General features: G+C 38.2%; 1 protein-coding gene and 1 pseudogene across 10 annotated transcripts in view; one reads left to right on the forward strand and one right to left on the reverse strand.

The window, feature by feature from the left end:
- Positions 1-14,908, reverse strand: part of LOC308648339 (uncharacterized protein) — a 568,826-nt gene that overhangs the window by 426,830 nt on the left and 127,088 nt on the right. The window lies entirely within an intron of this gene.
- On the forward strand, positions 1,278-2,626 carry LOC308655411 (elongation factor 1-gamma-like; annotated as a pseudogene). Its single transcript has one exon. The product of its transcript is annotated as an elongation factor 1-gamma-like (transcript).

The raw sequence follows: 14,908 nt of genomic DNA on the forward strand, positions 1-14,908 counted from the left end.
TTAAAAATTAAAAAAAAGTATAGGGGGCTGTGGTTATGGCTCAGTGGTAGAGTGCTTGCCTAGCTTGTGTGAGGCACTGGGTTCAAGCCTCAGCACCACATAAAAAATAAACATAAAATAAAGATATTGTATCCATTTATAACTAAAAATATTTTTTAAAAGTATTAAGAGGGGCTGGGGATGTGGCTCAAGCGGTAGCGCGCTCGCCTGGCATGCGTGCGGCCCAGGTTCGATCCTCAGCACCACATACCAACAAAGATGTTGTGTCCGCCAAGAACTAAAAAATAAATATTAAAAATTCTCTCTCTCTCCTCTCTAAATATTAAAAATTCTCTCTCTCTCTCTCCCCTGTCTCACTCTCTCTTTAAAAAAAAAATAAAATAAAAATAAAAGTATTAAGAAATACAGGTATGGGCCACTATCACCTTGCTCATTAAGTAAGTACACATGTATGAACCTCTACCTATGGATGTGTGAGATAATTCTTACAGGATGAGAATATAAGCAAAAAGTAAGTTAACCTCTAAGGGGTTAACACATTTAGATGAAAAATGTGAAAGATATAATAAATTGCAGTTAAATCTGAGTCGACCCCATATATTTGTGGGGGAGGGGGCAATTCAAGATATTTAAAATCAGAGGGTAAAGGAAGAGAGAAGGAGGAGGAGGAGGATGAGGAGGAGGAGGAGGAGGGATGTTTAAAGATTTGGGATGAGGAGGCAACTGAAAAGGACGTCAGGTCTTGCAACTCTGAGAAGAGAATCAGAGTGGACTTCCCATCATTCCAAACTTTAACTGGAAAAATAGCCACCTAAAATAACACCTTAAAACTCATGCCAAGAATATAAAAGTTTCAGAAACCTTATTTCTGAGTTCCCCATCATTATTTTAACCTCTACCAGTACTTAGGAATGAAATTTTTTTTTATTAGAAGTAAATAATGTGAGCCACCATGCGGTTAGTAAAATAGAGGACTGGTCTAGATGTCAGAATAAATAATGACAAAGAAAAACCACTTCACCTCTAAGATTGTGGACATCACAGAGATGATACAAATGTGCTTAAAAAAGTGGATATGAGTGTTCTTCTTAAATTTGCTCAAATTTAGGCAACTCTTATTAGAAACCTTATATATGTACCCCAAGGACCTCTAATGCCATATTTATTTGAATAGAACAAACCAAAGAGATCATTTAGAAAAAAAAAATAGATAAAAAGAAATCATTGATGAGCCCTGGTGGCTTACTTTGCGGCAGCATGAGAGCCCCACCCCCTTTATCTGCAGAAGCACCATGTCGGCTGGGACCCTGTACACATACCCTGAAAACTGAAGGGCCTTGAAGGCCCTCATCGTTGCTCAGTACAGTGGGGCTCAGGTCCGCGTGCTCTCCACACCACTCCATTTCCACTTTAGCCAAACCAACCATACCCCTGAATTTCTCCACAAATTTCCTTCTGGCAAGGTTCCAGCATTTGAGGGTGACGATGGATTCTGTGTGTTTGAGAGCAATGCCATCGCCTACTATGTGAGCAATGAGGAGCTGCGGGGAAGTACTCCAGAGGCAGCAGCCCAGGTGGTGCAGTGGGTGAGCTTTGCTGATAGTGACATAGTGCCCCCAGCCAGTACCTGGGTGTTCCCTACCTTGGCCATCATGCACCACAACAAACAGGCCACTGAGAACGCAAAGGAGGAGGTGAGGCGAATTCTGGGCTTGCTGGATGCTCACTTGAAGACAAGGACTTTTCCTGTGGGTGAAGGAGTGACACTGGCTGACATCACAGTTGTCTGCACCCTGTTGTGGCTCTATAAACAGGTCTTGGAACCTTCTTTTCGCCAGGCCTTTCCCAATACCAGTTGCTGGTTCCTTACCTGCATTAACCAGCTCCAGTTATGGGCTGTCTTGGGGGAGGTGAAACTGTGTGAGAAGATGGCTCAGTTTGATGCTAAGAAGTTTGCAGAGAGACAGCCTGAAAAGGAGACCCCACGGAAAGAAAGGGGTTTGCGGGAAGAGGAGCAAAAGCCCCAGGCCGATTGGAAAGAGGAAAAAAAGGCACCTGCCTCAGCTCCAGAGGAGGAGATGGATGAATGTGAGCAGGCACTGGCTGCTGAGCCCAAGGCCAAGTACCCCTTTGCTCACCTGCCTAAGAGTACCTTTGGATTGGATGAATTTAAACGCAAATACTCCAATGAGGACACGCTCTCTGTGGCCCTGCCATATTTTGGGGAGCATTTTGATAAGGATGGTTGGTCTTTGTGGTACGCTGAGTACCGCTTTCCTGAAGAGCTCACCCAGACCTTCATGAGTTGCAACCTCATCACTGGAATGTTTCAGTGATTGGAAAATCTGAGGAAGAAAACCTTTGCCAGTGTCATCCTCTTTGGAATCAACAATAGCAGCTCCATTTCTGGAGTCTGGGTCTTCCAAGGCCAGGAGCTTGCCTTTCCACTGAGTCCAGATTGTCATGTAGACTGAGAGTCATACGCATGGCAGAAACTGGATCCTGGCAGCAAGGAGACCCAGACCCTGGTTCGAGAGTACTTTTCCTGGGAGAGGGCCTTCCAGCATGTGGGCAAAGCCTTCCATCAGGGCAAGATCTTCAAGTGAACATCTCTTACCATCACCTAGCTGCCCTTCAGGGAGATGGGGTTCATTAAAGGAAACTGAACATGGGGGAAAAGAAAGAGTGAGAGAGACAGAGAGAGAGAGAGAGACAGAGAGAGACAGAGAGAGAGAGACAGAGACAGAGAGAGAGAGAAAGGAAGAAATCATTGATGACATTTATATATATCAAAAACCTAGATCACAATAAAAAAATCATCTCTTTAGTTGAGCTGTCTCACATTAAGCATGTGTGGATCTCCTACCATGTCCTGAACGCTATGCTAGACTCTGGAGAGCAAAAATTAGTAGGAATAGTACCTGTTCTCTAGAGCCTCCAAGTTGCTCCATTGACTACACATTATCTGATAAGTAGTGGAAATGATCACACTGTCCAAGGTGGACAGTTACTTTATTTTACCTCATCTATACAAAAACACTTATTGAAATAGATACAAAGTGAAATAAAAATGGAAACTTGATTTTGTCATCTGAATATTCATTAACAACCTGTGAAACAAACCCCACTTCCATAAAACACTGAACTCCTGCTGGGAAGTCTTGGGTGGTTATCTTATTTCATCAACTGTCACATGCACATGAAATCTGAGTTGATCCTCTATCCCCCCTAAGGGAGCTCCTTGCTTGTTTCCTCAGACACTTTGTTACAAGGGAACAACCTCGGGCCCCAGGTGATTTTGATTTGAACAGCAGGTGTGAACGAGTTGAATTTACCTTAGCCTGGATTTATCTAACTCAAATATTGCCAGTGCCATTTATTATTTTTTAGTAAGAAGAAAAAGAGTCTCAGAAAAAAACTTGGACTCTGCTCTTAGGGTTTGGGAATTCACAATCCAAGGAAGAAATTCTTGGTTCCAGAATTGAGTTATAACAGAAAAATGAAAGTATCTCAGCATTTCAAAATTGCTGAAGGAAAAGCTCTCTTCTTGTTACAAGTAATTCATCTTTAGCAGTATTCTCTCATGTTTATAATAAAATCTTTCTTTTACTTCTGATGAGAAGAACACAAGTTAGTGTTTCAAGCTAAAAAGGGTACTTTCTCAAAACTTATATTTTTGCCTTTGTGATTCTTTTTCTAACTACATCAAAACTGACCAATGAGATTTTGAAAGAAAACTCATTTTTCAACAGCATCCTATAATCATAGACATTCTCATCACTGAAATAGCTTAAATAATTATAAATTATGATTAAAACCATTTGAAGCCCTGCCAACCTAAAAGACACAATTTTGGAATGGGATAAGAAAATTAGAATGCCTGATTACAGAAGGAAGAAAAAAACTCTTTTGATTGAAAGAATGGACTAAATTTGGATTAAAATTATTTTTATCTTTTCATCACAATACCACACCATTTGGTTTAACTCGTGGGGGAGGCAGTGAGAAGAGAATAAAGGGATGGATCAAAACGTCTCACTTAGTAATAGTCCCTTGTTATGTCCTTGTTTCTCTCCCAAGGAGTGTCCCTGGGAACTTCATTGACAGCCCATCTCTCACTGACTGGGCAGGCCCACACATATTTTCCTATCCTGGAAATCTTTGCTTCTAAAAGAACTAATGACATGATCCCCTTCCACTTACACTTCAACTGAACTTACAAATGAAATTTGCAGACTAGCATGATCAATTGTATTTCTTGGCTTAATTCAACCTCAGAGCTTCACCTCCAAAACGCTGACTGTGTAAACTTGCTGAAACTAATCTGAACCTTTCTTTAAGCAAGTTTTGTCCTGATGGTTTTGTATTCTCCCCCCCCCCCTGCCCCCCGCATCAAAGTGAACACAAGCTCAAATACTGGGTGGAGTTAGTCCCTATGATTACTACAGACCATTTAACCAAAGGAAACCATGAAAGGATTAGATCCTGATGGCTCTATCCTCTTTAACAGTCATAGTAGCTAGGCTTAACAACAAAACCAAAATGTATTATGTGCCTATTCTGCAGTATGCATCATGCTAGATCATATGGATATAAGCAAAGATGATAATATATTAACAATAACAATAATAACTCCCCCCAAGGCCTCATCATATGTCCAAAACATCAGTGTGGCAAACACTATTCCATGTGCTAGATTGTAGCAGAGATCACCATCTGTTCTTTTGAAAGTTATGTTGCAGTGGGCATAGATAGGCAGTCTTTTAAAAATCACTAAGAAAGGGTTGGACATGTAACTGAGAGGCAGAGCATTTGCCTAGCATACATGAGGCCTTGGGTTGAATCCCCCACACTGGGAGCAAGGAAGGAAGAAAGGAAGGAACTCAACAGAAAAATAATATGGTATTTTAGATGGTGATACCACAATATTCCAGGTGCAGCTTCTGAGGAGTGGACCAACATGGTAGCCTTGGAGGTGATGAAACAGGGTCCGAACTTAGATAGATCAGTTAGAGCACTTGAATTATAATGCAACAGAAAACACTCTACCAAAATAAAAGGCAGAATATTGGAGAATCTCATGAAATTGACAGAGAACATGGAGAACCAGATTTGGGAATAGGGTAAGAACAAGACTAGGAATACCTGACCATCATGGCAATATCCCTGGAATGCATGAACTTCAACTATTGCTTTCAATTATTTCTTTCAGCTCAAGAGTCAATTAACCAGGAAAGTTCAGCTTTCCCATCTGAGATCATTTGCCCTTTTCTTGGCTTACACAGCACAAGAGGGTAAGAACCCAGTACTTCTCCAGGAGGAGTGCAAAGAGGCTTGATTTACTATCCCCATTTCCCCAGGACTACATTGGACAGAAGAGAGATAACACCCAAAAAAGAAATCCAGATGATGAAAAGGAGAAGAATAAATGCCAGAAAATCTAGGGAGCTACTTGTGTCCACTATAAATTGCGTGTAATCTAGTGGATAAGGCAGGATTATAAAAGAAAACTATCAGAGAATAAAGGCTCTTTCACAAACTAACCCATTCTTTTTCACTAAAGAGGTATTGGTGGTGTCTGGATGTCACTTTACCTCTTTCTAGGTATGAATATAATCCTGGCATTTGCCAAGCTGCCATGGATAATGGCTTATTTTGTAGTCAAGTAGTCACATTTACAAAGTTTTCATATAAAAAAGGCCCTAAATCTCTAGATACGCCATTTTAAAAAAAAATTACAAAAAAAAAAACATTTAATTTGCTTTTGAAGCCTACATAAAATTAACACATCCATTGCTCTCCACCTTCCTCTCAGACAAAGCACCAGAAATATATGTGAATTAGTTCATATAAGGATAATCTTGTGAATTTCTGACTATAAAACAGCTGAAAAAGGCCAAAATATTTCATCTTAATCATTCTTTTCTCTCTATAAAGATAGTTCCTTTTCGGAACAAGAGTATGCAAAAATTACACATCATGGTGCCAGGGGACATGCTTCAGAGTGTCCAAAAGACTATCTGCTGCTCCAATATAGTTGATTTTTGCCACTTACAAATGAAGATCCAGGAATGCCAGATCCTCCATGGTTTCAAAAGAAACTGAAATTCCCAATCTTTATGTGAAATCTCCTATAAACTTTGGGGTTTAGGATCATTTATGGTTTTGTTTGCATTTGAATATCTAAACACTGAGCCAGAGACTTTAAAAGAAAAAAAAAATTTTGAGCAAAATATAGGCCAAATAAAACACCTAAATGTGACCTCTGATCTCCATTCCAAGTACCTTCCAGGTATAGAATGTAGCAGAGATCACCATCTTCCAGGTGTGATCAGACCCCACTAGAGATGCCTATATCCCTTGATTTCTTTCATGTCTCTAATAACACAACCCTGTCTTTTCCCTCATGGGAACCAACTGAAGTTCTACATCAAAGACATATGATTCTCTGAGAATTCCCTTCATACTCCATCCATAAGCAAAATGACGAACACTTTTGGAGTGATTTCAAAATGACATTTTCCAATGAAGCTATGGAAGTGTCCTGGCTTGCTGCTCCCTGTATACCGTCTAGAAACACAATGGGAGTTTTGTGAAACTGTTTAGGGAGAGACCACCAAGATGATTGGGGCAGGTGATACGCAACACATGAACCCACCTAAGTGAAACACTTCCACAATGACTCAAAAGAAGAAATACTATAGTGAAATGGGGCGGTGTGGGGAGGGGGGATGCATAGTTAGAAAGGAGGCCCCCATTTTTCAGTACTGGGACTTGAACCCAGGGCCTCCCACATTCTAGGCAAGTGTTCTAGCACTGAGCTACATCCAGAATCCTTTTTATTTTTTTGAAACAGAGTCTTGGCTCTGTTGCCCAGGCTGGCCTCAAACCCTTGCTCCTCCTGCCTCAGCGCCTTGAGTTGCTGAATTATGGGCATGCACCACCATGCCGGCTCTATGAAGTCCCTTCTTAATTTCTCAGGCTCAACTTTCTTCCAGATTCCACCTTCCTAGTTATTTTAGTTGTATGGATTGGCTTCTGAGCACCATGAACTTGAGGCCTCATGTAAGACAAAATGGACAAAAAATATTATGTATGTGTGAATTTCCAGAAGGAATTGAGAAAAATTTTTACAGAATATGCTCAGAGAATCAGTTAGCCAGTGGAGATTTATGTAAATATTTTTAAAGGTATTTTTAAATGACCTAATCCAGACAACTGGGCTTCCTTTTGCATTTTCCCCTCCAAACAGTGGAAGCTTTATTCACAATCTCTGTGTAAAAGGAACATGTTTTTTCTATCCCCTGGTTAGGGAACTGTAGAATCATTTCCTTTCTACAATGCAAATGCACTTACTTCGTGTGAATAGCAAACCATAATCATGAAAGGGAACAATAGGGCACTGCTCTGAGGGAGTATGTTTCATCCTCTCAAAACTTTTATAAATGTTAACCAGTTAATTGATAGGTGAAGTTGACCTGTAAAACAAAATGTGAAAACTAAAGCTGAAGATATTTAAAAGCTCTCTGTACAAAGAGATTCAGTGTCTGAGTCTGAATTAGAACTTGGACCTTCCTAACAGGAGTTCAGAGATTCAACTCATATAAACATTTGAAAGGTCAGCTGTTCATCAAAAACTTTTCCAACTACAGCAAACGTATCCTTATTAAGTTTCTCTTGCAAAAGTTCCAAGGTGCTGAACACTCATCCATTGCCACCAATAATTAACAATCCCCAAAAGCTCAAATACAGAGAATTTTGTTGGCATTTTGAAACTTCAGACTATCTTAGCATCAAAGCATGTGGGAATGGGAAAAAGGCAGGCTAGGAATAAAGACTTCAAGCTGAGATTTTTTCTTGAGATTGATCCTTCTCTGTTTCAATCAGGTTTGCAGCAAGAAGAAATGAAGCCCTTCCAATAAGGACTTTGTGCTTCCTAGAAATGGGAAGAAAAGTTTTTAAAAAGCAAAACAATACTACTGGTGTACTAGTTAAAACATCCAACAAAACTTGGAATTAAAAATAGGCACTATAGCCATTCCTTATTCTATCTAGTAAACTTTGATTTGAATATAACTATCTACTCAAAGTTTAATGACTTCAGAAAATTACCTGAGCTCTTCATCTACTATGAATTTTTTCCCTCACATTCTTTTTGCACATCCCACATGAAAAATCACAAGCCTAATTTAAACAATACCATTTATTGTGGGACTTGAGAACTGAATAGCTACCAGCTCTAAAAAGTTTCCCTGAGTCTCACACCCACATGCTCTCTTATAACTAGTTTCTACATGGCCATGTTTAATCCCACAGGGATACATGATGAACTATGTGGCACATCAGCAAGAAGGCAAAACTACATACAGCAGGATTTAACCTCTATGTCAAACACAAGATAAACCTGAAACAAAGGGTAGGCCTAAATGTAAAAAAGCATTAAACTTCTAAAGAAGAAATCTTTGTGACATTGGGTTAGGGGAAAATTTCTTAAGACAAAAAGCACAAAAAAGAAAACATGAATTAAGTAAATAAAAAAGTAACCCTTTTAATCTCCAAAAGACACAATTTAAGACAACAAAAATGCAATCCATGGACTGTGAGAAAATATTTGCAAAACATATATTTGATAAAGGACTTATATCCAGGGTTGTTATACACCATCAAGTGTTGTTATATGTTCATATGTTTATGCCATTCAATAACAAGCTACAGAATTCAATTTTTTTAAGAGCAAAAAGTTTGAACAGGCAATCGCAGAAGAGGGTAGGCAGATGGTTGATGAGTTCAGAAAAGATGCTCAACATCATTAGTCATAAAGAAATTATGAATTAAAATCAGAGTTACTGTGATTTTAGAATAGCTAAAGTTAAAAAGACTTGCAACACCAGGTATTGTCAAGAATGAAGGCAACCAGAATTCTAATACATCACTAGAGAAATACAACACAGTAAAGCCATATGAAAAACATAATGGCAGTGTCTTATAAAGCTAAACATAGATTTATCATATGACTCAGGAAACCTACTCCTTGTATTTATCCAAGAGAAATTAAAGCATATTTCTACACAAAGAATATTCATAGCAGGTCTATTCATAATCACCAAAAATGAGAAACAACCCAAATGCCCATCAACTGATAAATGCATAAACAAATCAAATGTAGCTATAAAATGAAATACTATTTATTAATAATTTAAAAACTATGAATAAAAGCAATGCAGATAAATCTCAAAAGATATATATTAAGCAAAACAATCTAGATTCTAAAAACTACCATACTGTATGATTCTACCTGTAGGACATTCTGGAAAAGGCAAAACTATAGTAACATAAAGCAAATCAGTGGGTTTCTGTCACTATATTTAGAACACCCTTTTGATTTTTTTTGTTTGTTTTTGCTTTTTTTTTTTTTTTAAGAAGGAAGTCCTCTCCTGAAGTTGATAAAACTCACTATGCAAACTAGGAGTGAGGGAAAGAGAAAATGCAAAGGGCATGGGGTACTTTCTTTCTAGAGTGAAATAATTTATATCATGATTGTGTTGGAAGTTATGTAGCTATATATAATTACCAAAATTCACCAAGCCATACACTTAAATGAGTGAAATTTATTATATATAAATCATGCCTCAATGAAGCTAAAAAGAGAAATCTCTATTTCAGGAATCAGAATCTCTATATTCATTTACTCTTGTTCTACAAAAAACTTGCTCTTTGGAATAATCTGAGTACTTATCTTTGCAATATCATAACAGCTTCAAGGTTTCATTTCAGAAGGAACCCATTAAATATTTTATATGTGTGATTTGTTTTGATGTTTGTTCAGGTTAATAAGACACATCAGAAAACTGAATGATGATTTGACTTCTTCCTTTGACATCTTTAGAACACCATTTATTTATTTATTTATTTTTTATTTTTATTTTTTTTTTGAGGGGAAAGACCTCTCCTGAAGTTGCTAAAACTCACTATGCAGGGGCTGGGGATGTGGCTCAAGCGGTAGTACACTTGCCTGGCATGTGCAGGGCGCTGGGTTCAATCCTCAGCACCACATAAAAATTTTTTTAAAATAAATAAAAGATGTTGTGTCTACTGAAAACTAAAAAAATAAATATTAAAAAATTCTCTCTCTCTCTCTCTCTCTTTTAAAAAAAAAAAACTCACTATGCAAAGCAATTTAACAAGCTTCCATTCAGTGTCTGCTACCTTGAACTCTGGAACCAAACTGTTGGGTTTAAATTAAGGCCTGTCACTTCATAGTGTGACCTTACCATACTTCAGTTTCCCCATCCAGGAATCCTCATAGGGTTATTCCAAGGATTCAGATGAGCTAATATGTTAAGCGTTGAGAACGGGGCTTTGCACATAATCAGCTTGCCATTATTATGTTGTGTGAGATGCTAAAACTACAGAGGGATAAAACAGGGTTTGCTTTTGTCGTTTGTTTTGATGAGCTCACAGTTTGGTAGAGAGAGAACAAACTAATAACAACCTGTCAAAAGAGACACAAAGAGAGAAATGTTTTAAGTACTCTGAGAGCGCAGCAAGGGGAGATTGTCAAGGAACCCTACAAAGAACAACTAAGTTTTAGAGGAAAAAAAGTAGTTCTTCAGCCTGAAAAGAATAAAAAACCATGTCTGCTACATGCTGAATAATATGCTACATAGTTTACACAGGCCGTTTCTCTTGTCATTGTGGCAATAACCCCACAAAGCACGTACTACAGGGCCTATTTTGCACATGAGGAATCCAAGTGTCAGAGATTGTGAATCGCTTGCCTAAGGTCACAAAACTAGTACTGTACATGCCTTACACAGTGATCCAAATTTGGCCCTTCTGACTGTGAAACCAGAGCAGAGCAAACAGGATAGCAAAGCATGCAGTGAGTTGAGGAAAGCACAAAGAGCTCAGCGTGACTAGAACATAAAGTTAGAAAGAGCAGGACGTGGGGTCCTGCAACCATTTCTCCTGTCTCAAACAGACTTCATTTCTGTACTCTGAGGAGGAAGGCTTTTAAGGCCTACTGTTTCAACAGATTTTCCCTTCCTTTGTGAGATCTTGATATCCATGGCAGAGGTTTCTTAAAGTGTTGTCAGTGACCATAAGTATCTGAAGCCCTGGGAAATTTATTAGAAATACAAATTTTCTAGGTACACACAAGCACATGGAAACAGAATCTTTTTGATCTGGGCCCTGAACTTGCCTATTTAACAATTTTTCATATATAGAAAAGTTTGAAAACCCCCATAGAATGCAGGTTTTCTCAGATCCCTGCCTCTCAGGTCTCCAAGAGTCAACTAAGCTCTCAAACCTCAGTGTACATATAAATCACCTGAGAATCAACATTCAGATTGTGATTCAGTCAGTTAGGCGAATGAGAGGGACTGAATTTCTGCCAGGGGCTGTGGACAGCACTGGTACACAGACCACACTTGGAGACACAGGGTTGAAGAATATCCTGTCCAGATTTCTTCTCCTTTTCAACCATCCTTCTTGCTCTTGTGTTTATCTCCAGACTACTTCTCCAGGTGGACTGCACTTTAAAACAACCTTCTATTTATTTACTGTCTAAAAATTTTGTGCATTTGCCGAGAGGCAATGGTCAAGCTATTTTATTCATTTACTTGTCATTGAAAAATAATCCTTCTTAAACTTTTTTTCTTTGATGTCTGAAACTGTATCCTGAAATTCTGGGAGGGCCTAAGAGGTCAAGCTGATAGAATACAAAATAGAGGGATTGATGATAATATGAGGTATGCAAAAATTGACCTTTTCTTATGGTATAATGCATATCATTCATATCATCAGTCATGGGGACCTATTAACATTTTCTTCAACACACTCTTTTAAATAACATAATGAAATCAACAGGGCTGCCATCTCTGTACTCATCAAGGATTGACTAAGGAGGATTCTTAGTCAGAATGAATCTCCTTATTTAGAACCTAAGGAGCCTAAGCATTCAGGTCTCCTGTGCAGACATGCTCTGGAAGCCTCTCCTTGCTGGCACTCCTGCAGGGAAGAAGCTGTGTGCAGCTGACTGCCAAGGCTTCAGCTCTCTGGCACCAGGCAATGGCAAAAGTCACTCCAGTTGAAAGGCATCCTTTGCACTCAGGATGAGAATGGTTGCTTTAGAAAATGGCTATAAGTTCCTAAAGCCTTTTTCTCTGTTCTATCACAATTTTAAAGCACTAATCCTTGATCCTTTTCAAGGCCCCTACTTCACATCTTTGCAGTGCCTTTCTTAATGTGTGTGCATTAACCTGGACTCATTCTTGGCTTTGCAATTCAGACAGTTACTTTACCTCTGTGGTTAAAACTCTCCTGTCAGTTAGTCCCACTTAATTCAGATGAATTAAATAGGCACTTTCAGAAAGGTGCTACATTACCCACTCTATATCAAATGGACAGTAATACTGCATGCCAAGGGTTCCCTAGAGGCAATAGTCTTATTTTATTTGATGAATTTTAGGTGATTCAAATATATTTTGGACTGAAACTCCACATATTTTCTCCAAAGTCTTAGTCCTAAGACTAAAAAGGAACGTATCATTCAAATATCTAACATTGTTTTTAAGAAACATGCCATCAATGGAAAGATAAATCTGCAATTTGGGAAAACTGAAATTAAGACACTCTTTGTTACTTAATATGCCATTCTAGATGGAGTCACCCATGCCAAGGATGATTCTTGGAAAATAATTACAATTCAGTTTTCTCCATTTTCTTTCTTGGCTTTTCTCCCTTTCTACTTCTCCCCTCACTAGAGTTATTCATTCATTTGATAATTTTTCTTGAAAACCGACTATGTGTCATACAGTGTTAGGTTCTACTTACATAACTTAAAATAAATCAAATAGAGTCCCTGCTCTCACATAATGAAAGAAAGAGAAATAAACAATTATAATGTGTTCCGTTCTTGATTTGAAGTGGTTACCAACCAATTCCTGCCACAATTGGATGTTTAGTGCAGCTTAGTAGGTTGATTTGCAAGGCTGGTTATTTCTTTTCATACAAGATCACTATGCCTGCAATTTGTGTAGTTGCCACTAATGGAGACAATAGAGTCTTGGATGAAATAATATACAGAAGCCCCCTTATCTGTTACTGTATCTCAGCGTGTTCAATAAGACCCATTTTGCTTAATAGTGGCCCCACAAGAGTAGTGATACTGGTAATTCAAATATGCCAAAGAGAAGCTGCAAAGTGCAGCTTTAAGTGAAAAGGTAAAAGTACAATAAGATATTTCAAGAGAGAAAGAGAGCATATTCACCTAACTTTTCTTATAATTGTTGTTTTGTTATGACTTATTATTGTTAATCTCTTTCTATGCCTATTTTATAAATTAAACCAAATATGTTTAAATTTGTAATGTATAGAAAAAAATATAGTTCTCAAATGTAACTTTCAAACATAAGGTGAGGGTCAGGAAACTGCTGTATTCCCACTGACTTTCCCCATACATACCTCTCAGAACATTTAGCATACAATTCAGTTTTTCTTTTTGTATAAAAGAAGTTTTTACTAAACTGAATGATATAAATAGAAAATTATCCATGGACAATGCTTATCATAAAAATCTCAATAACTATATTATTGTTGTTGTTGTTGTTGTTGTTGTTATTATTATTATTATTATTTTGACAGAATCTCACTGTGTTAACCCTATCCAGGCTGGTCTCAAACTCCTGAGTTCAAGTGATTCTCCTGCCTCAGCCTTCATAGATGCTGCTTCTTTGTTGTTGCTTGTTTTTATTTTATGGTGCTGGGGATTGAACCCAGGCCCTCATGCTGCTATTCAAGTGCTCTACTATTGAGCTACATCCCTAAGCCTGAAATTCAGGATAAAAGAAATTTAAAACCATACAAATAATTTGGTCCCTTTGAACACATGATCTTATTTATTTATTTATTTATTTTATAGTTGTAGATGGACAGAATGCCTTTACTTTATTTATTTTTATGTGGTGCTGAGGATTGAACCCAGTGCTTCATGCATATTAGGCAAGCACTCTGCCGCTGAGCTACAGCCCCAGCCCAGAACACATGATCTTTATTCCTGTCAGTACTTGTTCATCTTAACAGTTTTGCTTCTTATCCTTTCTTATGATATAATAAGAAATATATATTTGGTCCTTTTCCCCAGCTCCCGAAACAGCTTCTAAATAAAACAATAGAAATTTCCTAAAGAAATAAGAGTGAGAAAACATCTTTTGTCATTAATATCAAACCATTTCTAACCATACCTGAGTCTATGCTGAGGACACTTGGTGGATGGGGGCTGGTTGCCAGAAGAATCAACCATGTGATTGAAAAGGTAGATCTTTCACCCCCATTCCCAGGGATAGAGTGGGGCTGGAGATTAAGGCAAACACCAGTTAATTAATCATACCTACAAAGTGGAACTTACATAAAAACCCTAAACAAAGAGATTGGGAGATCATTTGGGGTTGGTAAATGTATCCACTAGCCAACATGGTGACATATCCCAAACTCCATGGGTCCAAAACAATTACAATTTATAGTTTAAACCCTTCTGGATCTTGCCCTGCATGCCTATTCATCTGACTGTTTATTTATATCCTTTATAAAATCCCCTATAATAAACTAATATTCATGTTTCCCTGAGTTCTAGGAGCAGTCACAGCAAATTTTTGAACCAGAGGAGGGGAATGGGTCATAGAGCCAAACTGTACAGAAGCATCTATAATACGCTGTTTGCAATGGCATCTAAAGTGGGGGACAGTCTTGTGGGATTGAACTCCAACCTGTGGGGTATGCCATAAATCTGGAAAGTTAGAATTGAATTGAATCATTGATGTGCTGTTGGTGTCTGAAGTGAATAGGAGAAATTCCTGGTGTGGAAAACCCACACATTTGGTGTCCTAAGTGTTGTGAGTAGAGCAAC

Source organism: Spermophilus citellus (assembly GCF_964194105.1).
Source record: "Spermophilus citellus genome assembly, chromosome: 1".
NCBI classification, from domain to species: Eukaryota; Metazoa; Chordata; class Mammalia; order Rodentia; family Sciuridae; genus Spermophilus; species Spermophilus citellus.